This window comes from Protopterus annectens, chromosome 12.part0 (assembly GCF_019279795.1).
Source record: "Protopterus annectens isolate FY-2018-M chromosome 12.part0, PAN1.0, whole genome shotgun sequence".
In the NCBI taxonomy this organism is placed as follows: domain Eukaryota; kingdom Metazoa; phylum Chordata; order Ceratodontiformes; family Protopteridae; genus Protopterus; species Protopterus annectens.
The window spans coordinates 1,135,672,686-1,135,697,940 of NC_056746.1; the positions used below are offsets into that span (position 1 = coordinate 1,135,672,686).

Here is a 25,255-nt window from a genome sequence, read left to right on the forward strand (position 1 = left end):
TCCCAGTTTTTGAGGTGGGGGCACTCCATTATTTAGATCTCTGCATACCCTGAGACTGTAGTCTGGGTGGCCTGTTTCCTTTGGGTCTGGACTGGGAAGGCCTGGCAGGAGCTGGAAAGGACCAGTTTTTTGAAGGCCAATGCCTACTGAATCTAGGTGGTTGCACTTGTAAAAATTCTTTGACAGTTTGGATAGATTTAGCTTTTTCTTCCATCTTTTTAAGAACAACTTCTGCTTTGGTGCCAAACAAACGGTCCTGATTTAAAGGAGCATATAGCAATTTGGATTTGACATGATCTGGCAAGGACTGTTCCCTCAGCCAAGCATGCCTTCTCAGTACAGACCCAGTGACTGCAGCCCTGCAAGCTACTTCTAGGGAATCAAAGTCACACTGCAGAGTATTGCTTACTAACTTGGTTTGCAGAATGCATTAGCTCCAAATCTTTATTTTCTGCAGTCTGGCAACACCACCATTTTTTGTTTAATTAGTTCCATAATACGTTACTGTACTTCAACATGTGAAACTGGCAATTCAATGCCCTGATGGCAAGAGTTACAGAGGTATATACCTTCTTACCCCATCCGTCTAAAGCTCTGGAATCCCTGTCTGAAGGGGTAGGGTTTTTGGCCGTAGTAGCAATACCTTTAGGTCCCTGGGAAATGGTCTCTGGATCCACAGTAGGATTCTTACAGAGAAATTTGTGAGAATCAGGTACTCCGTAGTACCAGTCAGGTTTTCTAGGGGCCGGTGGTAAAAGTGTCTGGAGTAAGACTGGATTCCATGAAGGCATCATCTACAACATCCAAGACAGGGGGTATAGCTAGAGGCCTGTGCTGAGGCAACTCTAAAAATTCGCTGAGTCTCTTTTTGGACTGAGGGTAGTCCTGGTATTCCCAGCGGAAATGCTCTCAGAGTATGCAAGGTTTCACCAAAAGAAAAATCCTCTGGAGGGGAAGCAGAAGGAATTGACTCCTCTGCATCCGAATCCTCACAGGTTGATAAGGGCATGTCCTGATAATCAGAAAGGTCAGAGTCATCGGACTCCTGGTTTGTAGAATCAGAAGGAAACTCAAATCTTTGTCTCTTAGCAGGGGAAGGCTGGCTTCCCCTAATTAGGGTAATATGGTCTTCAGCCATTCTAAGCAATTGTTTTTGTGGCATGGGAGCTGGAGCATGCGCTTTGGTCTGTTTTCTAGGCGTAGTGCTTACTCTGGGCCTGAGAAACTCAGTAGTTTAATTCGAACATCTGTAGGTCAGAATACACCTTCAGAAGCCAGTGCCTGCACAGCTGCTCCTGACCCATCCAAGGTAGAGACACCCGCAGGTTCCACAGTCGAAGAAGCATCTCGCGGCATATCGGACTCCGAATGGGTCTCAGCAGAGGCCTGCGAATCTATAGAAGCGGGCATCGGGGCTGCAAAGGCATGTCACTGAGTACTAGTGGACTGGTGACTAGCTTAACGGAAGCGTTGTTGGCAGTTTTGGACCTTGCGGTCTGTCTCTGTCTTTACCTTTACTTTTTTTGGACGATCGGTAGTCGGATGGTTTATCAAAGCCATTTCGGAAAATGGAAAACGAGAGCGAAAGAATTTAGCGACAAAGATAGCCCGAACACGAATGGTTCGGGTGTTAAGGCACAAAACAGACAGCGAGGGACATCGTGGTCAGGGCCTAAACAAGTGACGCAGTAATAATGAAATCTCTGTGAGGTATTTGCTTTCCACAGGCAAGACAATTATAACTTTTTCTGACATCGGTTAGAGCAAAAAAAAGGATCCCGAATGGGGTACTTAGCTTTAGAAGATTTCAGTATTAAACTCGAAAAATGAAAATTTCAGGTAGCGGCCGACTGGCACTTGCGAACTGCTTCGGGCTCCTTCTCAGCAAGAAAGACTGATGTAATGGCATCGGCTGCCTGTTTTATACCCCTGACGTCATGGAAGAAGCGACAGCATCCGACAGAGAAACACAAAGACTCTGGTATTCAGGCAGATTGAGGGCTACCTGCAGGCAGATAACCCAAGTGTGATGACTGCAACAGTGAAACATGAAGAACACCCCCCCCCCAATCCAACAATGCACTGCACTGACTACTTTCACCAGATTTCAGGTGAATCATGCAAAGTGCCAGTATGTACGTTTCCTTCCTAGAAATACATGACTCAAAATTCCTTAAGACTATATTTTTCTCAGTTTAACATCCAAATATGAGATTTCTTTGGGATCGATATTATGGGTGAACCTTAAAAAGGTTGTTGAATTATTCATGTGAGTTAAAAATTCATTAATCGCCTCACTTGGTCCATCCCAAAATATAAAAATATCATCCAAAAATCTCACATACATTTTACAATATTGATGATAAACTGAATTAATAAACTTTTTCTCCCATTGTAGCATCACCAAATTAGAGTACAAGCCACCACATGGAGAACCCAACAAGTCTCAAGGAATTTTGAGTCATGTATTTATAGGAAGGAAACGTATTCAAACAGTTTTTTACATTTTGAAAGAAGCCATCCCTTCAAGCAAAAAAGAGCAGTTGTTAAGGGACAGTTTGTTACAGCTGCATGGATGGTGTCTAATTTAGACTCTTTTTTGGATGAATGTGAACTGTTGAAAGATATGTTTCTTAAAGGAGAATACCCACTGGACTTAATTAACAGCTTAATGTTGGAAGTAGTTAAGAGAGAGAGGGTTTTATTATGCTATATTGAATTCGGAGATGGTGCACTCTGGCAATGAAGGAAACAGTTATATGGTTTTAAATTTGAATGTTGGTTCCGTTAATACGGACAGCAATGTTAATGTGAATGTTATGACTGACACCTGTTGAACAAGTGCAAGCAAATGGGAAGTTTTGTTCAGCTTTTATCACTTCTTATAATCTTGACAGTAAAGAAAGGTTCAGGATTTTGGATAAAAATTGGATAATTTTAACCTCAAGCAATGACATTAGACAATGCATAAGTGAGAAGCCTATTGTGGTATATAGAAAATGACAAACCTTAAAGAACATCTTTGAAAGGAGTTACCAGATTCGGAATGGGGGCCATATGAAGAAATGTGGGGCATGCAATTATCGCCAACATATTAAGGACGGGTCAAAATTTAACATAAATGGTATAAATGTCTATTTACAAAAAAAGTGCAGCTGTTATACTGAGAAGGTGGTTTATTGTGCTTTCTGTTCCAAATGTGCTTGTTTTTATATTGGAAAGACAGAAAGGAAACTTAAAACCCGTATTTATGAACATTTGAAGGATATCAGACTGCAAAAAGAAACCAATGCCCTTGCAAAACATTGTATGGAATGGCTCGGACATTATTTTAAATCCACTGTCATTGAATTAGACCCAAGAGGTGGACCTTGGACTTTATATTTGGAGAAAAGTGAGGCCATATTTGTTTGTTTCTTTCAGTTTTAGCAGCTGAAAATGAATGCAACCCAATGGCCAGGCTTAAATGAAATTGTTGCAATTACTTGCCTTTTAAGATTAAAAGCTTTAGACAGATGATGTTTTTAAAGAAATGTTCTTGTAATTTTTAATAATTGAAACATATGCATTAATGTTATGTTATATTTATATATATATATATATATATATATATATATATATATATATATATATATACACACACACACACTGGTGAATTTTATAATGCATCTATTATGTGTTTATTTATACATGTATTTATTCATTTACATTACAATATATTAGGGTTATTTGAAGTGTACAACATATAGGAAATGTTGAGGTTTTATTAGATTTTTATTTACACATTCAATTTTATTTTAATAATGTATTTTATAGTTATGTATTATAGTGGGCAATATTTAGGATGATGAATGTTTTGTGTGACTGACATTATTAGATGTAAATTGTAGGAATAGTCATTACTCATGAATTATTCATGAACCCTGGATGTTGATTGGTTCAGTAATTAACTTTGTATTTTAAATTTGCTGTCAGTTGGGGCATGCTCTGTTTTGATAAAGTCTCCAAATGGTTGGAGACGAAAGCGCTTGATTCACTGGATGTATCCGATTTATTTTTATTTGTTAAATTAAAGTTCTTTCTGTAAGCACTTCTTAGTTGCTTATTTGAAATTTTTTATCTTTCTTCATCTTGTTGCAACCGAGGCCGATTTTTGGATTGTAAATATGGATAGACCCGGAACCCTTTCAGTCTCAAGTGAGATGTTACCACTGCCATACATTTGGTGAACACTGGGGGCTGCAGAGAGACCAAAGGGCAGCACTAGAAATTGGTAGCGACTGGCTCCCAGCTGGACACAGAGGAATCTCCTAGAGCGTTTGTCCATTTTTATGTGAGAATACACATCCTGGAGATCTATCGAGCACATCCAATCATCTTTTTCCAGGAACAGGAGGATAGACTGAACCGACCATCAGGAATTTTGTCTGTTTGACTAACTTGTTTAGGATACTGAGGTCCAAAATTGGCCTCCAGTCCCCTGTCTTTTTTGGCACTAAAAATAACCTTGAGTAAAATCTGGATTCTATCTGGTCTGCTGGGACTGTTTGGATGACTTTTTAGAAACAGCTTTTGAACTTCCTGAGCTGCTGCATCCCGTTGACTGGGTGGAACGTCAGGAATTCGCCTTAGTGGTGTCATGTAAAGATCGAAAGGAATTTGACAACCTCTGGTAATTATCGTCTGCACCCAAAAAATTGTTATGGATTGCCAGGCATGGTGGTGCAGAGAAAATAGTCTCCTGACTGCTTCCAGAAGTAAGCAATCAGGAGTGCTGATAGGGCTGTCTGGAGAAAGAATCTCTAGATCCCCGATTAGGTGGACCCCCTCTACCTCAGGAGGGGCATTTTCCAGATGAGTTTTCTCCTCTGCCCCAGGGGGAGAACTCACCACATGTGTCGCAGAAAGAACCCTGAGATCTTTTGTACCACATCTTTCCACTCCAATTCCTAGAATAGGATCGTTGGGGAGTGGAAAAACGCAGGCCCACGGCAGACAGGGTCTTGCCGTCCTTCTCACACCTGGATAATGTGTTTTTTTACCTTTGGGCCAAACAGAGAGGAAGCATCAACGGGAGCGGTGACAAAGAAAGACTTAAAAGGGTCCGCAGTCACATAAGCGCATCCAGGCACGGCACCTCATGACAAAGCCTGCACCCGCTGCTCTAGCCGCCCCTTTGTTACTATGAGAAATCAACCGCATAGTTGATCTCATTGAGGCCTTTCTGTAAGATGTCAACATCACTTGGGGAGTTAACAACTCCCAACTTGCAATAGTCTGTGAACTTTGTTAGCCAGAGTCCCTTTGTGTTGGCCTGAACTTCAGACAAGTAGATATCAAACAGGAGAGGACCCAGGACCGAACCCCGTGGGACTCCACTCATGACTGGTCGGCAGTCTGACTTGGAGTCAGTTACTTCTGTGAGCCAGTCTGCAACCCACCTAGTGATAAAGGGGTTGATGTCTAGCTTAGCAAGTTTGTCTTGAGTGGGGAATGGTATCAAAAGGCCTTGGCCAGATCAATGTAGGCTGTATGAACCACCTTGCCTGCCTTCACTGCTCTGGTGACTCGACCAAGTTCAGCAGGCATGATCTACCCTTCACAAAAACAAACGGTGTAGGGTCCAGAGTTTGGAAATTCCCTACATCCTTGCTGTGACTGAACAGGGCACACAGGTGAGGTGCTATTTCACACTGTAGTTCATGTAGAACACTGCCAGGGATATTGTCAGGTCCCATAGAAGCTGTATTCTTGGCCTTGGACAGTGCTGTTTTAACCTGTGCAGCAGTAATACGGAGTGCCTGGCAATCTACTGGTATTGTGATTGGTCTTTTTTTGGGGGGGGTGTTAGCACTGAACTGTCGGGCCAGTATATTGGCAATATCTTTCGACTCAGTATAGGAAGTACCATTGTGCAGTAGCTCAGAGCAATTCTGGGTAGTCAGAGATTCTTTACACAACTATAGAAGGCTTTGTGGTTGTCTTTACTATTTGCTGGAATTCTATTTTCATAGCTAGCTTTAGAAGATTTGATGCGGGATCTCAACCTTTTGCTGAGGCTGATAAGGGAGTTTTTCCATCAATTTCAACCTTCTGTTGTAGAGTTTGTTTATGGCACAGGACCACCAGATTGGCTCCCCCCCCCTTTTTTTTTTGAGGAGAGCATCTTGGTCCTATTGGATATGGCGAGATCCATGCATTTGTGTACATGTTCGTGCAGTGCACTGGTGTATGATTCAGCAGTCATGCAACTATTCTCCATTTGCATGGGGGCCGTGAAGTTAGCCACCTCTGTTTTTAGGAGCCCAAAGTTAGCTTTGGAGAAGTTTTTCATGGTGGCTACCTTTGGGCGGGGTGGATTTCAAAGGTGAAAAGTTTGTGGTCGGACCTAACTAGCGAGGAGTTGACTACTGGTGTAGAGCAACGGTCACCCATGTTAGTAATGACCAAGTCAAGGATGTTGCTACCTCTAGTGGGGGTAAGAACAAACTCGTCCAGGGCATTGTAATTCATTCCAGAAAGAGCTGGCCAAGTGTATTGGTACAAGTAGGTTTCCCAGTTAATGGAGGGATAGCTGAAGTTGCCCAATATAAGAGAGTGTTAGGTTGCACCCTAACATTCTCCAGGGTACTTAGGAATGTGGAGTGTGAGTCTTGGGACATGGTTGGGGACCTATAGCAGACTATGACCTGAATCGCTGTCTTACCCAATGTTAGCTGCACCTGAAGTATCTCAGATGTGTTATGTTGGGCTACCAGTCTGGAGGTGTGCGCATCCTTTATGAAAATGGAAACACCACCATCTTTGGAGCTTCGGTTCACGTACTGGGGCCGAAAGGTGTGGAATGAGTTATAGCCTGGTAGTGCAGGAGTGTTTTCTTCTGCCATGAACCAGGTTTCTGGTACAGCACAAAAGTCGATCTTCTCCATTTTAAGGAGTGCTTTGAGCGAGTGCATTTTGAGATTTAGACCTCTAGTGTTGAGCAGCATGACTCTTAGATTGCATTTGTTTGTAGCTGTTATGGTGGTAATTTGGTCTTTGGAACACTGCCTAAAAAAAAAGGCACTATAGGGGTGGCAAGAGACTTGGCCAGTATCCGGAAGCCCAGGGGTGACAGACACAGGCCATCTCTGGCAAAGCAATCAAGGTCCGTCAATCATGTCAAACCAGGCAGACAGATACTGGATCCCTTAGGAGGACACCAGGAACTTAGCCAATTGTTGAAATCAATAATTTTCTGCTTGTACTGTGATATCATTCTGGGTGATGGTAGGATGCTGCTCCGGGGGAGGGTCATACCCGCCTGGGCTACATAATCCGAGAGTTCCTCCATGTCTCTTTTCATGTAGTCCAGGGTGGTACATCTCAGGTCATTCACACCTACATGTACAATGACAGAGTCATATTTGTAACTGTTGTTGAGGGACCCGAGTGTGTGCGTTATGTGGCAGATCCTGGCACCTGACAGGCAGCTGTTACTTTCTCCTTATTCAACCTAGTAAGTGGGACATCAGTGTGCCTCAATATCTAGTCACCTATGACTAGTGTGTTGGACACGCTGTTTTGACTTGGGGGGCTTTGGTTGATGGCACACTGTTTAGGAGAGTTGGAGAGGGGAAAAGGGGAAGAAATACCAGCGACGGTATTAAAATTACCACAGAGGTAAGGGAGGGGTCTGTACCAGCAATGGTCCGAAGAAATACCAAGATTTGGTAAGCAATATAGGAAAGAATCATTCAACAGATAGCAAGGGTAAGCAAACTATCAACAACTCCTACTTAGTAATATAATGAGGGGAAAAAAAAAAAAGTTAAAGATAAAGAAATTATTATTCAAGTTTGAATAGAAATTTAAACCACTTAGCATGACAGATGGCCTGACGCGTCTTGATACTCTACACGGCAAACGAGATCTGAGGTAATTAAGAGAGGGTCACTATGGGTAAGCTTAACCAGAGAGTTTTTTGGCTGGAGCGAGCCTGTTGCAACGGCCGACTCTATTCCGAGGATGGAACCAATAACCATCAGTCAGGAATGAATGAAGATTAACATCAAATATACAGTTTCAGAGTTCCACAGCATACTGCTGTACATAACTCCTAAGATAAATCCTTCTTTGTGGCCCATCTAATTACTAAGGGGTTCGCATCTAGAAATGAAGAGGTTATAGTGCCCCTCTACTCGTCACTAATCAGACCCATTCATAGAGTACAATGCCCCATTTGGGATGTACCACACAAGATACTTCCAACAGCTTGAAAGACCACAAAAGCACCTCACCAAGAGGATTACTGGCCTCAAACATATATCCTATGCAGCCCGACTGAAAAAACTCCGGCTGTACTCAGTGGCATATCGCTTACTCAGAGGTGATCTCTGCCTGACTTACAAAGCCATGTCCAACTCAGAATTGATGGACATGCTCCACCTAAAGAAATCCAAGTCACTGCGAGCCACACGCTCTAGTGAGCTAAATCTCGCCACAACAATAAATAGAACATGCTGGAGGGATAGATTCCTGTCACAGAGACTCCCCATGCTTTGGAACAAAATTCCTAACTACATTAGACAGAGCTCCTCACTAACACTCTTCAAGAGAAGCCTTGACGAGTGGATGGGTAACAGAAAATACACCCCTGGGATCACTTAATTGGCTCTGCTTGACAGAGGCTCAGTTAATTAATCAATGGGGCGGCGAAAGCTGACACACTCTGGCTAGGCTTATAAATGCCCTCGGGCAGATAGCCTAGTACCTACCTATGAACCTATAACAGTGACAAACCTCTTCTCTGCATTTCCAAGGCAAACAATACTGCAGACAAAGTGCTCTTTTCCCACACCGTTGCTAAAAACTGGAATTCCCTCCCCCATTCTCTGACCACTGCCTCTACCACCCCACAATTCAAAAACTCCCTCAAATCACATCTACTAAACACCTGGTTATGTCCTTGTATCACTTCACCTTTACTCTCCTATCTCCACCCTTCTTTTTCCATGTCCCCCCTTCTTTTTCCAACTTCCAAGCTACTCACTTTAATCCCTCTACAGTATTAAACCCAGCCAATAACTCTGGCTATTAGTTGCTACTTCTCATAGCGGGCAATTGCTCCTCTTTTTGTCACAATCATTACACACCTGCACATTAAATGGAATTCCTGACAGTTTCTCTTGGAAAATATCTTTTTTCCAATTTATTTTATATATTTTCAGTATTTGACTGGCAAAATGTCTAGCTCCATGTTGTATTACCTAAATGACCTTTGTATAACACTGTATAAATTTGCTTCTCTTGTTTTTTTTTTGTAACAATGTTTCGGAGCTTTTCTCCCCGGGCCTCCACTGTAAATGGGCCTGGTCCAATTGGAATTTCCTGGTTAACAAATGTAAAATAAATAACCATCTAGTCACACCACTTAACAAAAAAATAAAAAAAATGTACATGTGTTCTTCTAAAACCTCTTATGAACAATACTATGAGAATACAACAAATGAGGATGCTTGCGAATACCCAACACATACTACAATTCAAATAATTTAGGTCAGTTAAGTAAACCCTTACATTCAAATTTGCATTCAGGGAAAACTGATGCAAGTCAACTACATTTCACAAGATGTTTACCTGGCATTCAACAAGAGAGTATATAAAAGAAAAATTAATGCACCGTACTTGTTGTACGTCAGGAAACACACAAAGTACCAGCAACAGAATGCCACTTAAGAATGACACCAGGCCAGGCTCAGAGCTCCACACGCCCACCAGACCAGTTGTTTATCCCGGTTACCTGCATTTTAAAAAGAGAAAAAGATGAAGACTGTACGTAAATGCCTAATGCAAGTGGCAAAGAATGCCGAAGCCCTTACCCTTGAAAGTGTTCATTCAAGGCTTCTATTTCTCTTTTTAAATGTGGCTGACCCTAAATCCAACACCATGCATACATATAATGCATATTCTCCAAACAAACAGAAGACAGGATGAAGTGTACAAAAATCTTCTCACTATATGACGTTTTACTTCAACTGCTGTGTGTTCCAGATTAACAATGATGTGAAACACATTTGCAGTACAACTCGACTCAAGATAAACAGGACTCCTTTAACATTAACTAAAACCAGCTCCTAAAAACTCTTCGAAAGTCTCAACAAAAATGAGAATCAAAGCACTCCTAGACCTCTCAAACATCAAAAATCAAGACAATATTACAATATCTGAAATGTAACTATATTTTACATGTATAAAATATTACATTTTCTGTTAAGGCACCAAATTCTCAAACTACAACACCAGAGCCTACAGAATTTGTAAATATATATATATTTTTAAATGTTCATCAATAAGAAAATGATTCAAGTTAAAACTGTGTCAATAAAAACATCCAACTTATTCCACTTTGAAGCTGTAATGCAGACTCTTATTTTAAACCCATAAAATTGGGGTAGCCTGCTTTTTCTATAATGCAGGCACCATTTGCCCCAAAGAACTAGACAAAAATTCACCCATTCTACACAATAAACAACATATTTTCCTTACTTCTGAAAGGAGATGTAGAGTCCTTCCAAAACACTGTGTTTAGTACAAGCACATAATAAATACACTGCATGGGGGGGGGGGGGCGTCAAATCTCCCTACTTGGGAAACAGTGGAGAGACCACCACTCATGCAAGGAGCAGCAGGGATTCTAGGAGGGAATGCAAGGAGATGACCAATGCTAACAGTCTACTGCATACCACCACTCCCCCCACTTTGCCAAGTGCTATCTGGGAGCCTTCTACAATAAATTAGAAACCTCTTTCTGCCACTCATGCTGGTTGTCTGATTTATGCCCCCCTCCCAGTCAATTCTAGCCCCCTGTGATAGAGAACAGACAGACTGGTTGGGAGGAGAGTAATGACTGACAGCGGGAGTAAAGAATGAGGCAGCAGCTCTCTGTCACATCTGTTTTATTGGGTGAATGTAAACGGTGCATACAGTGTCAGGATTTATGACGTCAACTCCAGTAATGGCCCCTAATCACGCAAATATGGACTATAACACTGTGGTTGCCCATGTGGGAACGAATGGCCTGAGGTGCTTTACCCAGAGGGGCATGCAGAGAGATATGATGGAACTTACTATGAATGAGTCAGAGGCAAGAAAGACACCAGTCTCAAGTAGTATTTTGCCTCCACCAATAATGATAGCTAGATGAGACAATATGCTAATTGGCTGGTGTCATTCTAAGGGGATCCAGTATGTGTCTGCCTGGGATGAGATCGTAGATAGAACTCCCTGTTTCACCAGGAATGTCTTGCATCTCACACACCACGGCTTCCACATACTGACTAAAGCCTACGCTGCCCCAATAGTGCACTTTCTAGGCTAATACTCCTCTCCTAGTCATTCCTACACAGAAAACTCAAAATTCAGATAACACCATGGTGGCACTACTCAAAGCTAGGAGTCTACAAAGAAATATGTCTGAACATGAGGCCCACCAGTAATTCAAACATATGCATATTTGTGTAGTCACTGAGACATGGTTTCAGTGCAACAACAGCATTCTCCTTGCACTAGTTTTTAAAGGCCATCATGCCTTCAGGCCCTTCACCTGTGGTGGTTGGGGAGGGGTAGCTCTGTATTTCTCAGAAAATACCACAATCCCATGTTCAAATTACCAACAACCCTAACCTGGAGCTCCAAATCATCTAACAAATCCAACTTTCACTTCATTGCTAATTACAGATCCCCTCGGCGTCCCCCAAAGATCATGAAATTTGCCTTACCACCATGTAAAGCTCCATATCAAAAACAACTTCTTGCAAGGGGATTTCAATTAACCAAGTATTAACTAGCACAACCATTTCTGGAAGAAAAAAAGAATATGCACAGCCTTTCCTAGACTTTATTAACACCAGTCCTCAAGATCAAAACGTAACACTACATATCAGAGGCTCAATCTCCTGGACCTGGATCCTCATCAACCTATACCCTTGCCTGTACTCCTCACTGCATTTCCTCTTCCTTTACTAAAGCAGAGCAGAAGTTTTTAACTTCAGGCCAAGTGGGATCACCCTACCACACGAGAAAGGCTTCTGAGAGATCACCAGGGCAAACCTACCTCAGCTTGTGGAATACCTTACTTATTTCCTTAGTTATAGCCATTTGCTCCCAACACATCTGGCAGTACTCTATAAGAAATTGTTGAAGCCTTCCTGCTCAAGAATGAACATCCAGGGACAGCTCATTTTCTACAGGTCACTTACATGATGACAACTATGACTGGGGCAGGAAGAATGCAACACACAAGTTGTCACAGCTTCACATCACAAAGCACAGTGAAACACAGCTGACTACCACCACTGAGCAGTCATACTCTTTGGATCTGACAGAGGGGGGAGGAGAGAAGCAAACAGGATACTCAGCTGGCTAAAGGAAAAAGTGGATTATGTAAACAAAACATACTGTTTAGGGTTAACAGAATAAACTTTTATAGATCCATCCCACATCCACAACTCCAACTCACTGTTTAATTATTTAGCTTGGTTATCCTTTGTTGACCAAGTCAGTCCCACTAGCCTACTGGTATCATTTCAAGGGAAACCTGAGGAGGTACTTACACTACTGTGGGAAATTGTAAAAGCACATGAGGTAATAGGATTTATTCTTTAAAAAAAAAAAAAAAAAAAAGGGAGAGAGAAACATTTTGTGACATTAGAGATTCCCCCCCCCACAAAGAAGAGTTTCCATTGAAAAAAAAAAAAAAACAAAAAGACTGTAACCCATGAAAATCTTTGTGTGATAAAAGCATTTAACAGGGAAACAAAAGAAGAGTCATATACAACTTAGAACACAGGTACAGCGAGAGAGAGACTTTTTGAAAGAACACTTGAAAGGTTTATGTAAAAGTACTGGACACTGCAAAAGTTTTTGATAAAAGGGGTTTACGGACAAGTAGCTGGGATTGTAATATTGTACTACGAATAAAAGAGAAAAAAATTATACACATACCAAGTACCAAGCATGATAAATGTGGAGGGGGATAGGTGTGTTGTAAAATACTGGTGACAACCCAAAACTTTTTTTTTTGTGGAAAAGGACATTTGATAAGGGACTGTGACAAAAGAAAATGTAATATTTATGGGAAAATGGGGCATGATGCAAAAAAATATGAACTGAAATGTTACAAATGTAATAAAATTGAACATTTAACAATGGATTGCAAAAATGAAATTAACAATAAGGAGGAAAAAAAGAAATGAACACAGAAATTTTCAAAACAGAAGGAAAATTTAGATGATGATAAAATAAAATGGAAATAGAAAAAGGTTCCGAAATAAGGGATGAAGAAAACAAACTGTGAGGTAGTAAATGGAAAAGAAGAAATTCTACTGGTAAAAGAAAAAGAAAATGTAAAGGGATACATAAAAAAGAAAAAAGTAAAATGGATGAAAAAGAATATATACAGCTAAACATTGGTGCTAGGTATATTGGTTAAGGTGTTTGACTCACAGGCACACGGTACAGTGCTTGATTTTCACATTTGGGAAGGAAATTGGTCGGATTTAGAATCACAAACTTATGAAAGCATAAATATAAGTAAATGGGAAAATCAAAATTTTAGAGCGCTTTCTGCAAAGTTGAATGGTAAGACAAAGAATAGGAATTTTGGAGTGGTGTAATACATGTGATGTAGATGTAATTATATTAGAAAATATTTTTTTAACAAATGAAAAAAAAAAATATTACTATGGAGAGGACAGAACCTGGAATTTGAGAAATGAGAGATGATCTTTAACAGCAGTATTCTGTAAAAATACACTAAAGATATTACATGCAACTTCAGCAAAAATGGAAAGATATTAACCACTGTGGATTTAAAATGAAAAGAACAAGTACATAGAATTAAAACATTCCATTGCTTATATCAACCATAAATAAAGAAAAAGCTTATTTCATCAGATTTTAGGCTATGAAGTGATGGATATGAATATTATAACAGGAGGCAGAGGCAAATATAAAAAAAAAATAAAATAAGAAAAATGTTAGAAGTTATAATATGCTTTAAGTTAAAGCTTTGGGACAAAACTTCATAGACTTACAAAAAGGGTATGTATAGAAATGAAACAGATTATTTTATGGTATCAGAAGGTTTAGTTATAGAAGCTGAAACTGGATTTTCTGACCATATTGCAATATGGCTAGAGGAATATATAAAACTAGGCAAATGAATAAAAGAGATAAATGAGAAAGCATGGAATGAAGGAAAAAGAAGATTAGTAATACAGTTATGGAAAGATCGTATTACTATGAGAACATTTTATAAAAACTGGTATTAATGGTGGATGATATTTAAAGAGAATTTTTTTTCCCCACTGGCAATATGATGTGAGAAATGTATAGAAAGAAAAATATATTGATGATTTGGAAGATTTAGAACACAAAGATAAAAAGCACTTTGAGAAAAAAAAAAAGAGAATTATATAAAAGAAATAAAGAAAAAATACAAGAATTGTTATACAAGCAAATATATGTTTACAAAAGAAAAATATAAGTAATATTAAGTTACTTAAGCAAATTAGTAAAGGAAAATGTAAAAGAAGAAATAGAAAGAACTCGGAAAAACATTATGAATACAATATGTACAAAAATGCTTAAAGAAAAAAGGTAGTGAAAAGAAAAAAAAAAAAAGACAATAAACAAGTTAACATAAAAAGAATAAAGACATGGAAAGTTAGATTTCTTTAAATGAGCTACATAAAGTAGCAGGACAACTAAACACAGATTTGGCTGCAGGCCCAGATGGAATGGAGTACGAAATTTATAAAAATTAGGGATTGGCAAAAAAAAAAAAATACACTTTTTTAAATATTTTCAATGAATGGTTAAATTGAGGTTCTACGTATAAAGAATTACATAGTGGAATACTTAAATTCATATAGAAGAAGGGAGACAGGAGAGAAAAAAAAAAGGAGACATAGTATTGAACAACATTATAAAATCTTTATGGAAATAACACGAGAGATTTGAAACTAACATGGAAAATATTATGGAAGATAATGAATACAGTATAAAGAGGAAGGGTTGTCAAGAAATATTACGAGAAATTGTAGATGATATTATGAACAAAAAAGAAATGAAAATCATGACAGGAGACCTTAAGGCATTTAACACAACTAAACATATTCTTTCATTACTATCCATGACATTTCATAACACGAGTGAGAAAGTTAGGAAATTATGTATGCCAGCATATCATAATAATAAAGTAAAGATACTTATAATGACTGGTTAAGCCAAGAGGTACATATAAAGGGTGATGAAAGACAGTAATGCCCAAAGAGTTTTAGAGATTGGGCTTACTATAACATCAGTAGCCTCACAGCAAGAGATTCTCCCATTCAATTCTCAGCTGGAACGCCTTGTGTGTGGAGTCTGCATGTCCTCTCTGTAGTCGAGTGACATCTAAAGACATGCAGGTAGGTTGTGTGCGTGAATGTGTGTGCCTTATTTGAAGGCTGGGTGTCGAGATGGCAACTCGGCACCGTAAAACGTCCACTGCCAATCATTAGCGGTCTGCGGTCTGGAGTTCCGCTGTGACGACCCCTAACCGAGAAAAGCCAAAAGACTTTTAATGCCCGCTGAAAATGACTGATACTTCACAGCAGCTTATCAAGCAGCCGTGGAGATAAGACTGAGAAAACAGGATGGCTGCCATTATTCTACACTCATTAAGCAGCACTTTTGCTGTTTAGCGAGCGTAAAATACAAGTAAAGAAGTGTATGTGTGAAGGCGTATGCGTGTATGAGTCACAGAGCGGTTGAGCTACTACTTTACACTCGTTAAGCAGCACTTCTGCTGTTTAGCGAGTGTAAAATGAAAAAGTATGCGTGTGAGTGAGACAGCGAGCGACCGGGCGATTCCCTGGTAGCATCACACAACATATTTGCATACCTTTCCACCATACCTCTCAGCACAACAGATCTGGACAGAGAAATAAACGGGGAAACAAAGGGCTGAAAATAGGCACGATTTTAAAAATTAGCTCTTATAAAACGTAGAAAGTTGCTCAAAATAACAAAGTTTTCATTAGCATGCATTTTTTTCTGAAGCAGAGGTGTGCATGCACGTGCGAGAGCGCATGAGATAAATACTGGCAGCAGCAGCAGTAAAGAGGTTTACAAACCTCTGCATCTTTCAGCTGAAGAAATCTGGATAAAGCCTAAAATAAAGGGGAAAACAAAGGATCTAAAATAAAAACTTAATTACTACTCAGCTACTAAAGTAAAGGATTTAAGTTAACACGAATTTTCTTAAGTAAAAAAGTCTAAACTTCAAATGGATATCATTATTTAGTAATTTCAATCTCCAGTGACTGCCAAACAACTTAGGAGTAAGGGACCAAAAAAACAAAGCAAACAGCCTTGTTATTTTTTAAATGTTATATTTTGGATGCAAAATGTTTCCTCCAACACCATTAATGTATACTACAGCAAGTCTAAAACATTAAGTAGAGGAACTATTTTACATCCAAAATATGCTTTTATATATATATATATATATATATATATATATATATATATATATATATATAGTATGCAAAACACAACAATTTTGCAGACAGCCTATTCTCCAAGTGCAATAATGCCATCTAGAGTGTGTGTTAATGTGCAAGTAATGCTCTTCCAGGGGTGTAGAGGCTCATAACACCCCTGGGTGGGAATTAATTACACATTAACACACACAGTCAGGCATAACTGTTTGCATACATTTCATTAGTAATAAATGTGACAGTTAGGGAAATGAATTAAAAAATGGAGGAGGTTGGGGGATGACATTATAACCGTTGCAAAAAAAAAAAAAAAAAAAAAAAAAAATTGGATAAATGTAATAATTTGCACAAATAAATGTCTAGAGATGACATGGGTAGCTTTAAATAAACAGAAAAGTAAAGGTTTAGGTGATGCAAAGATCGGGGTATATACTTTACAGTGAATGAAATTGGTGTTTTTAAGTATAAAATTTGGGAATAGAGATGTAAATAGAAATTAACGGAAAAAAAAAACAATAGAAGAAATAAGCAAACATGTCTTTCCTAGAGAACATATACGTTATCAGTCAAAAAAAAAAAAAAAGGTTTACTTGATAAATTCAGTACTGATGGGAAAAACAGCACATTTGGCAAATGTATTTATGTTGCCAACAGTATTTGAAAAGGAATTACCACAGATGATTATTTCATTTACATGGGGTTGTAGATAACACCCAGTTTTGTATGTAAATAAAAAAGAGGAGGTTTATGGTTAATTAAACTAGTGGTACATGCTAATGCATTACATTTGTACAAAATGTTACCACGGGAAAATCTAACAGATACAAAAATTGAAGATAAAAAATGAGAAGCAAATGGTGTAATCAGAAATTAGAATGTCAAGACTTTTTGTGGAAACCAGAAATTAGAATGTCAAGAGTTTTTTGTGGAGACTCGTAATAGAATATTTCCTTTTACTGGCAATTTATCTATCACTTTTCTTTTTACATTGTCAAGAACAACCAATTACAAAACATGGGTTTTTCAAATGTAAGAGTAAAAAATTATGGGGGAAAACTATGTAAAGAAGACTTTTGAAGATATAAAAAAAGGTGGATATGATTAAATATGGGTATTGCAAGACTAAAAGTAACAAATATATTAAAAGAGTAATGGCACCAATGATACAAGTGTTGCACCATTTAACCAAATGCTTAATTTTATTTTGAACTATAACGGTTTACTACTATTGTTAAACAAAACCTACCCATACTTCTTGTAACTTGTAATTAATTGTTGTTTAATTGTGGAGCTTTTCTCCCTGGGCCTTTGCTGAAAAAGGGCCAGTGCCCAGTCGGATTTTCCCAGGCAACAAATGTAAATAAATACATACATATGGGTTATATGGAATGAAAGAATAAATGAAATTATGTTTAATGGTAAAATGGATTTTTAGCAACAATATTAAGCAAAACCAGGAGGTGGTTATGGAAATAGAAGTGTGGATCTAAGGAGATTATGGGCATATGTAAACAGATTTGTATATTTATATATTTGTACATACGTAAATATTTTGTAACCAAGAATTATTTTGTATATAAATAAAGTATCCCTACTCTCTTTGATAGGTGCTGTGGAACAGGATCTCGGTTTAATGTCTCATCTGAAGGATGACACACACAGCACTTATGCAGCACTGTAATCTTAGCACTCTGTCAGCAATCCACCTACCTGATATGGAAGCAGAACCCAAAGCCTTCTGTACTAAAGATGGTGTGCACTACCTGTTGTGCCACTGACACTTATCCCACTGAAGCCCCACTAACTCATATAAGCAACTTTAACCGTTAGTGATGACGTGTATAGTCATTTGCAGTCTAATGACCCAAGTAAGGACATTTAAGGCCACCACACTCTTCTGTTCTTATATACCTAGATAAAGAACAAAACAAAAACAAACAAAAAAAGGAAATTGACTACTGCTAATCAAATTTGTCCATAAAGCAGAGGCAGCAATACAGCCCCACAAGACAAGTGTAGACTGTCCCACGATTTAAAGGTGCATGTAATTCAAAAATAAGGCATTACTTAACAACATCTACAAGTTTCAACAATAAAAGTATTGTGATTTTTATCCTACATCATCTACAATGCATTTCATGTCACAGTACCTGCATTCACTGGAATAATGAAAACAGATTAATGTTAATTATAACCAATGATTAAAAATATGTATAGATTACCTTAAAAATGCAGCTCAAAGACACGAGAATGCTGTCATTCTTGACAATCACACCACTTGTGTTACTGTAGCTTCGCTATTCCATACTATAACATGGGCAGAGAGCTTTCAAACAAATCTGACCGTCCATTAGCCACGCCTTAGCAATGTAGAAACAAAAATGAAGACAGTACTCTTGTTTCACGACCCATTCTACACATAGATTAATGTGCATTAGTGACATAATGCATGTCCAGATACATCAATCGCTGTGTTAACCATGCATTAAAAATACATATTTGATTAAAATTTGGTGCTTCAAGCAATCTTGTTATTGAATAACAAATTACCAGGTTCACACAGTAAACTGTGTGAATTCCAAATTATTTTGTAGCCAAAGGAATGCTGTAACAATTAAACTCTTCTGATCCTCACAGATTAAGATGGATTTAACAACCACAAATTCTTTATAAACAGTAATATTTCTAACTTGAGTGAAAGTCATCTGCTATTAAGTACCAAACACTGCTGTAGACAGAAGATAGAATAGCTAAGCTGCACTTCTTGGAAGATGCCTTCAAAGAAATGGCAAAATAACCTTACACAGTTAATTATCCACAACATTTAGCAAGGACATTGCCTTTAAACATAGACCACAGTACAGACAGCAGTGAGCCTCTTATATCATCAGTAGACATTAGCAATTTGTATTTGATGCATTTTAACCTATTACCTATATCCAAATCATAGAATTTTGCAATTTTTTTTGTGATGTCAGGATACAAGAAACAAAAAGGGGGCTACTAGCATCTCTCAAATTTCAAAACGAAATATTCTCTAAGAGTAATTAAAAGCTACCCAAGTCAACAAATGAGCATAACATTATTCAGTGATTTGAAAAAGGTTCTTTCAGAGTACAACTAGTGTGCACGCTTAACTACTACGACTACAAATTTACAAAATACATACCCACGAACATCAGAATCACAGTGACAGTGTGGTCCTGTTGTTATGACAAGAAATGAGATACAAGAGTAAGGTAATTAATTAAACTGTTCTTTAAAGATGGAGAAACTTCAGAAAATGCACAAAAAAAAAAAAAAACAAAAGGCATTTAAAAATAATACTGCACACCATTCATTCACAAAATCTGCACCCCTCCTCCCCCGTTCCACTATGGCAAGTTAAAAACAAAAAATGCCAAACATCCACTAACAAAATCTGATCTGTGTGATGCTTTGTGAACTGGTTTAGCAGGACTTCCTCGGGTCATATCACTACACAAACTTTCAACTAGTTCTGATCGTATGGCAGAAGCAATACTTGCAGTGTGTTAATACAGCATCACATACCCATGACATCTGCCCACAGTATACAGTCCTTTTTGGTCATCACTTGAAAAGTGATGCATAGCTTCCAACTGCCTGTACAAAAGCAGGTATCTTTCAAGTGAAAGGCAGCATCATACAGAGGACACATTTTTTTAAACAAACCCCTCGTACAGGAACTAGAATCCACTGCGAACACCTTATAGAAACTATGACTTACACAACACTAGATTTCAACTACCTACATTCTCTCTCTAACTCTTAACACGATTTAAGTAGCTTATTTTACTAACAGTACAATCTGTTTATTTGTACTACTTTACACAACTAGTCTGCAGTACATGACAGCAGGTAAAGCTCCTTGTGCTAAAAAAAAAAAAAAAAAAAAAAAAAAAAGAGTGTCTTTCCAACCAGCAACCAGTTAGAGAGTATCCTCCACAAGGATGTCGAGAACATTTCTAATTTCTTGACATCCGCATACAAGATGGTTATGATTACAGACCCAATCATAATTCCCCACACTGTACTTACTACTCTAATTACAACTGATGCTAAGATCAGTCTTATTACCACTGTTTAGCTGGATAGCTGCTTAGTCAGTGTTTCACTTTATTCATTCTACACCTTTGTCATAACATTTTCATATTTTCTTCACCTATAACCATACAGCTTGTATTACTTTGTTTTTCTTCCTTCCACTTTTGCAACTGCAGACTTTGCCCCAGGATTTCACTGAAAACAGGCCTCAGATAGAAACCGCTTGCCAAATGTTAAGTATGTCTGGGTGTTAAGTAAACACGTACATAAATACATAAACGATTCCTCCCAAAAATAGTGTGGAGTTTTCTCCCATACCGCCAATACTAATCATTCAAACCAACCCCATTGGAAAACTAGTTCCCAAAATAAAACAGACAATGCTACCGTCTGGACCAGCTTATTCTTATTATACGTAAATTAAAAATTATAAACCGCGTGGAAAATGAATCACAGCAGTTAGCGTTTTAGCATGTGCAGTAAAAAAGGCATACCATTACAGCTAAAACAAAAATTCATAAGCCATTATTCTCCACTATGTTCAAAAACGTACTGCACATGACCTGCAATGTGTACTACATATGAAATGTCCGAGTGCAACATAAACAAGCCCATAGCGGAAAATATACATTGGGTCTGCGTGCCCGGGTTTCACAGATCCAAAAGCATAACGCAGAATTCTCAATACAGTAAACACTGACTGTAACTTAATCCACCCCAAGGCAAATTAAAAAAACACTCAATACCTTCCACAAACGTAAAGACAAAATGCACACAGATTATCGGCATGTCAACAACTGTCCTCCCAGTTACTTGCAACCAGTGACTCTCTCTCAGGAAAAAAAAATCACAAGGCCAGTGACAGGATTATTTTGCAAACTGTATGAAGGAGTGTGAAAACAACAAATTATATGCTGCTTAACAAGCGCTCACTACCTTAACTTCGATCACCAAAGCACTGAACACATTACAGAAAACTACATTTAACCTAACTTTTCAGAGATGTAAAGCTACAAGTTATGACAACACAAGCAGTCAAAAATATACATACATTTCCAAGATAGGCCACCTTCAAACATATAAACAACACTGTTCACCGTCTACAACGCAAAAGAGCCAAATAAGTCAGAAAACAGGTCAATAAAAACGGGATCGGCACGGTCTAAAATGAATCACAGCCTAAAAGACTACATTAAAAACGAGTGCGACAGCTGGAAATCTTGAATGGGCTGGTACACTTTCCTGACAACCTTTATCAAACATATTCACCAGTAACATTCCAAAGTGCAGAGAGGCGCAAACTGATTTCAAAAATACTACTTTTGATGAAACCTTTCAAATTAGACCAGTGCAAACTTTAGCAATCTTCGTTATTCCATCATATTTAAGGGACACCATATGTCAATAGAGAGACCTTTTTGTAAGCTGCATTATGCAACTAATCACAACATAGAATGCTGACACGAATCCATAAGTACATACTACGTGTGCTGCGATGCTAACTTTTAGTCGTTCAAAATATTCACAATGCAGTCCTGTTACATTAGTTCTACACGTGAAGGTCTACCACCTTTAGAAAGAAAGGCAAACCATATTATCAAAATCAATGCTAACTAACCATGAAGGCATCAAGTACTTAAAAACAGCAGACAAGAGGTCCAAGTGGAAGGATAATGCTATGCATACTTCAGTCATTCCCTGTACTCAATATGGCTAAACCAAGAGAATAAAAACATCTGTGGACATTTCAACGAATTCGTTCATTCTTATAAATACTAAGTAAACCAGTCGATAAAGCATTGACAATACACCGCTACGCACCACAGCAACCACGTCTACTGCTTATTCCCACCCCTTCACGTAACCTAAGGACAAAGCTATGAAGGTAAATACCCTCCAAGTTGTAGATGCATCTGCGTGTAATAGCGCTGCTCACTCAGTGACAATAAATTGCATGGTCCGGCTCCGTAGTTCCAAAACGTTAGCAACTCTAAAATACCGTGCAAAATTTAGCGTGCTTAGCAAACTGCTGCAGCTAAGGCAAACAGCAAGAATGCAAGTACACACTTCACACGTAAAAGAAAAAAACTGCAAGGAAATGGCCTAAGCGGTTTCAAATAATCACCCTGATCACACACCCTGTAAATAAACTCTTCCTCGAAAATTTGCTTGTAAATCTGGAAGGTACTTTGTGGGCAATGCGAATGCGGGCTCCTTACCGATAGTATCTGTACGAAAACTATAAATGTAGGTTTAATGGCAAGGGTTACCACAAAAGATATATCTCAGCAGTGCTCTCTCATCGAGCAGTTTTTCGCTGTATAAAATGGCCGCCACAAAAGACGGGGGCTTACCCAAACGATATACTGTGATGTCATTCAATTACAGTTAAATACGTGTGAACTTACGTTCCTTGAGTAGGCAGTGCAATTCTTTCTGTGTTTTTTTTTACCAGTGAAGACTGTGATATTATCACTCTCTGTGTTAGGATTGATTATGTTAGGGCTTAGACGGGTCTCTTTTGTGATATTGCTAATTAGTCAAACAAAAATTGGTGGTGTTACTGTTCATTTCATTTGAAGCTCGTGCCACTCCACTCCAGCTGGATAAATGGTTATTTACTGCCTTATTTACCAGAATGTATGGTGCCATACTTAGGGTTACCACCTGTTCCACTATGCGAGAGAGAGTCAGTTTGTCTCCTGCGAAAAAATGGCAAATGTCCTGAGATTTTAGAATAAAAATATTTCTTAAATTTTCTTTAACAGTTGCATATTTTTTATCTGAAATGCCTAAATGTTGTATAAAACAGCATAAGCAACTCAAATGCTACAAAAATAAGATGTTAATTTGGCAAAAAAAGTGAAGTTCTATTCTTTGTACTAGTCAGGGGTATGTTTTGTCCTGCAAAATCTGACATTTATACAACAAATGTCCCACTTTCGACATTTGAAAAGGTGGCAGCCCTATAATCAGATTAGAAATAGCAAAATACGACATAATAAAATACATTTATACCATTTCTGGACTGAAAAGCATCATACGTTATTGTGAAACTGCTTTAAAATGTCTCTGAGCCTTTGTCCTTTTCTGTTATTACAACGGGCTTCTGAGAGTTGAAATGAAGGACATACGCCATAATTTGAAATAGTTGAAAGGTATACTTTACATCGGAAAGCAACAGCACACCTTTCAACATCTTAATACACAAAAAAAAAAATCTGGACAAAGTCAAAAATAATGGGGGGATAAAGGCCCAAAAATAGGATCATATTTTAAATATTGATCTTATAAACGTAAAATGTTGCTAAAATAAAAAAGTTTCATGTTACTGTGCATTTCTGAAGGTTCTGAAATCTGAAGCTCAAATGTCTGTCATTATCGGTGAATTCAGTCCTCACTGATTTGCCAGTAAAACACAAAATGTTATGTTGTCCTATCTCACCTTCATTCTTGATGGTTCGGTTTGGAACGGAGCATTGGTTCCGACTCGGCCGTATACTACAGCTCAAGAGCTTTCACTGGCTCGAGGATAACTACTATCCCAAGATGCCTAGCGACTGTTACCCAGATCTTGTTTGCCGCTTGAAGCTTCAGGATTGCTTTTTCGCTGGCTCAGGCTAAGTGGATTTTTTCTTAATCTAATTAATATAATTGTTAGCTTATATTTGGTTGGCAGAATAATCTCGTTTACTATATCTTAAGGGTTTTTGTATTCTTGTTTATGGCCTTTCTGATCTGTTTTGTGTGGGCCGTCACTTTTTCTCTTAGGCCTCTATCTAGTTCAGCTCCCCTTTGAGGAATCCGTTTAACTTAGAGGACTCTCTTTTTCTTTCTGTTTAGCCAGTTTTTAGTTAGAGAGCTCCCCCTGTTATTCTTTTCGACGTTTAAATTAGAGGCGTCTCCTCAGGTTAGAGGAGTGCGTAGTTTCAGTTAAAGAGCATCCTCTAACAACTTCTTCCTTAAAAAAAAAAAACTGGTTGTTTCTCCTTTTTGACTAGTCGTGTTTATAGTCTATACTTGTTTGAAATCCTTTTTCCTAATTCAGTGTCTTGCACTACTGTTTCTGAATTTTGACTAATAGTGACAGGATGTCTAAAGAAACTAAACAGTCTGGCTTTAAAAAGTGTGATTCTTGCACAAAAAAAAATGTCAATCACTGATGGTCACACTAGTTGTCTGTATTCCTTGGGTGCTGTTCACCTGCAGAATTCCTGTTCCATTTGCCATGCATTCAGTTCAAGGGTCCTGCAGGAATGGAAAAATAAGTTAATTCTTCTGGGTTTGTTAACGAGGCCTTTTGATTCTGAAGGGACTCAGGCCTCCAAACCTTCAGACAAATCATCAAAAACTTCTTCGGCTCCAGCTTCTGAGCTGTTGAATAGACCAGAAAAATTGAGTTCTTCGGATCCAAAACCTGTCAGTTCTGAGAAGGAAAAGTCTACTTTGGTTCCACCTGCAGTTTCGGAACCATGGAGTAGTCAAAAAAGGAGCCGGTCACCGTCCTTGGACCGGATTCGTTTGGTGCCGCAGTCCCCTCTACTGCAATCAGTGGCAGGCAGCCACAAGTCCTCCCATTCCTCTCGGTCATCCAGGAGCCTTTCGGATGATGATGTAGAGCGGGTGGTTAGAAGGTTGCTTCGTACACCGGCCCTGGCAAAAAT

General features: G+C 38.6%; 1 protein-coding gene across 16 annotated transcripts in view; it reads right to left on the bottom strand.

Moving 5' to 3' along the window:
• Window positions 1-22,955, bottom strand: part of LOC122817027 (copine-3-like) — a 2,295,182-nt gene extending 2,272,227 nt beyond the window's left edge. For 3 of the 16 annotated variants that reach the window (XM_044090153.1, XM_044090145.1, XM_044090151.1), the window contains exon 1: window positions 22,811-22,955. The gene's annotated coding sequence lies outside the window, so the exon portion shown is untranslated. Of the gene's footprint in view, window positions 1-18,748; window positions 18,940-22,209; window positions 22,420-22,484; window positions 22,710-22,729 lie in introns of those variants that run through there. The other 13 variants (XM_044090159.1, XM_044090157.1, XM_044090147.1 and 10 more) reach the window with 11 other exon arrangements.
• Between the last annotated feature and the right edge of the window lie 2,300 nt (window positions 22,956-25,255).